At 47.1% G+C, this 2572-nt stretch overlaps 1 non-coding gene across 1 annotated transcript; it reads left to right on the top strand.

The window, feature by feature from the left end:
• Window positions 1–2139: 2139 nt before the first annotated feature.
• On the top strand, window positions 2140–2246 carry LOC116954839 (U6 spliceosomal RNA). Its single transcript, XR_004404776.1, has one exon. It is a non-coding gene; the product is annotated as a U6 spliceosomal RNA (small nuclear RNA).
• The last annotated feature ends 326 nt before the right edge of the window (window positions 2247–2572 follow it).

Genomic DNA, 2572 nt, shown 5'->3' with positions numbered 1-2572 from the left:
GGGGGCGAGGCAACGGCGTTACGTAGTGCCGCTATTGTCTGCGCAGTGCGCAATCTACCAGTGCTAAAACTCTACTTACTTATCTACCAGTTACGTCTTACTTATTTATTTGTATATTTACTTGTGTTACTTAGTTACTTCTTTTTTTAAGTTCACCCGTTTCCGGTTAGCTTGTTTTCTTTGTGCACGTTATGTTTTCAATGTAAACAATTGATAAGTGCAATGTATTACAAATGTAAACTTCGTATTAATATGATGGAATTAAGCTGCGGTAACGACGTTAAATATATGAATGCATGCGGGGTATATGGAGGTGCGGGCTATCTGAATTTTTTTTTTACACAAAACGTTATTTTTTGCGGGGTATATGCGTCTGCGGGGTTATATGCGGGAAAATATGATCGATTATATGCAGTTACTACGACACTGCCCTGTGGGTCGAGACTCACCAAGGAATTGCTGTCAAAGGGAGGGAACACACCCTAAAGTGTGACCATTGCGAACAGCAATCTTGAACTTGCATTGGTTAAAACACACACACACACAAACATTTATATATCAAAGGAACGTAGCAATTTGTCTAAAACAAGGTTGTAAAACACTCCAGTCCTCGCGGCCTACAAAAACAAAGATGCACCCCCCCCCCCCCAACTCCCCACGTCAAGAGTCTAAACCAGTGAGTGGTTCTTAACCTGGGGTGTGAGACGTGGCCAGATTTCTTTAGAAGGTAAATCATCGAAAACAAATGAAATTCAGTTAACTTTGTTTCATCAAACCCTCTGTATTTATAAATATTGTACTTTCTTTTTTTAACGATTTAGAACCAAAGGGGTTTCAAGGCAAAGGGGCCGTCCATAAATGACGTCACGCGATTTTGGACAAATTTTGACCCCCCCCCCCTTCGTCACACGGCGTTACAAAAAGTCAGACCCCCCCTAAAATTACGTCACAAAGCTCTGCCCCCCCAACCCCCCCCCAAAAAATAAAATACGCTTCAAATCGCTTTAAACTATTGTCATTGTAGTGCGTATTTAATGTGGCGCTGCACTCTGATGTTGTAGGAGAAAACATTTATTAAAAGGTCTATTTAATTAAGTAGAACGTGTTGTCTGTATTTATTTAAAGTTGCGCATTTTGACGTGACGTCACATTTCTCACCCCCCCCCCCCATCGTCACACATCGTCACACATGTCTGACCACCCCCCCCCCCCCAGGTGCGTGACGTCATTTATGGACGGCCCCAAAGGTTAAGAACCACTGCAGTTGTATCAGACTGTTGGGGGCAAGTGCTGTTAGCGAGCAGCACCTATGAAGGGCCAGCACAGTGCACTCGGAGGTGGGTGGCCAGCACCACGCCCGGCCGCCTTTGTATCCCCGGTAATGTAGTTACGACGCCACTCAATGGCGATGTTTACTACACATCGCACCAGGTACTCATTTGAGGCTAAGTCGACCTAGGGGAGGCCCAGGAACGGTTCACGGGCTTGGGGAGAGGCCTGCATCCGAGTAATAACGGAGGTCGCCACGGTGGCTAGGAGATGTTAACTACCTCGCCTGGCCTGCAGGAGGTCGTGGGTTTGATCCCGACCCTGACGTCTGCTGCTGCTGCTGTATATTTGGAGTTTGCAGTGTCTTTCATAATCATCACGGTGACTAGGAGATGTTAACTACCTCGCCTGGTGTACAGGAGGTCGTGGGTTTGATCCCGACCCTGACGCCTGCTGCTGTATATTTGGAGTTTGCGGTGTCTCTCATCATCATCACGGTGGCTAGCAGATGTTAACTACCTCGCCTGGCCTGCAGGAGGTCGTGGGTTTGATCCCGACCCTGACGCCTGCTGCTGCTGTATATTTGGAGTTTGCGTGTCTCTCTCTCTCTCCCCGTGATCGCGTGGATTTTTATCCGGGTCCTCCGGTTTTCCCCTCCACACCGCGAATCAACATCACGCGTTCAGTGTATTTGGCTGCTGCTATAAATTTCCACGCGTTGACGGTAAGCCACTTCCTTGAGCTTCCATTCGTGATGGTCGGCTCGCTTCTGAAATGAACAGCTATTGAGCTCAGTGGGGACCATACCTTGTAAAATAAAAATAAAAAGTTCAGTTTTTTCTCTCTGTTTAAATAACGATCTCTCTCTCTGTACTTGCTCCGGCAGTACATATGCTAAAATTGGAACGACACAGAGAAGATTAGCATTGCCCCTGCGCAAGGATGACACGCAAATTCGTGAAGCGTTCTCTCTTTGCTTCTTTCGGTAAAGTCCACGTAGGTATAAAATAAAATAAATCGCGACGTTTCGATCGCAACACAAGCGGTCGTCCTCAGGCGGAATAATAATAATAAATATAATCCAGCGGTGGAGCTGCTGAACCCAGCGAGAGAGCAGCTACAACAACAAGGAGGTTATTTACGCGGCGATGGGCAAGCAAGCGTGGTCTCCATCCACGGACGCAAGCACGTCAGTTGTGTTCATGGGAGAGGAGAGATTAGGGAGAGAGGGATTAGGGAGGGAGATTAGACGTGAAATGAGCTTCCGTCACCGCGTAAGAGTATCATCCCCGCATATGCGCAC

The sequence above is a fragment of the Petromyzon marinus genome, chromosome 56 (genome assembly GCF_048934315.1).
Source record: "Petromyzon marinus isolate PM22_M1 ecotype Great Lakes invasive population chromosome 56, UKy_Petmar_22M1.pri1.0, whole genome shotgun sequence".
NCBI lineage: Eukaryota > Metazoa > Chordata > Hyperoartia > Petromyzontiformes > Petromyzontidae > Petromyzon > Petromyzon marinus.
This window is presented reverse-complemented; position numbering and strand designations above follow the sequence as displayed.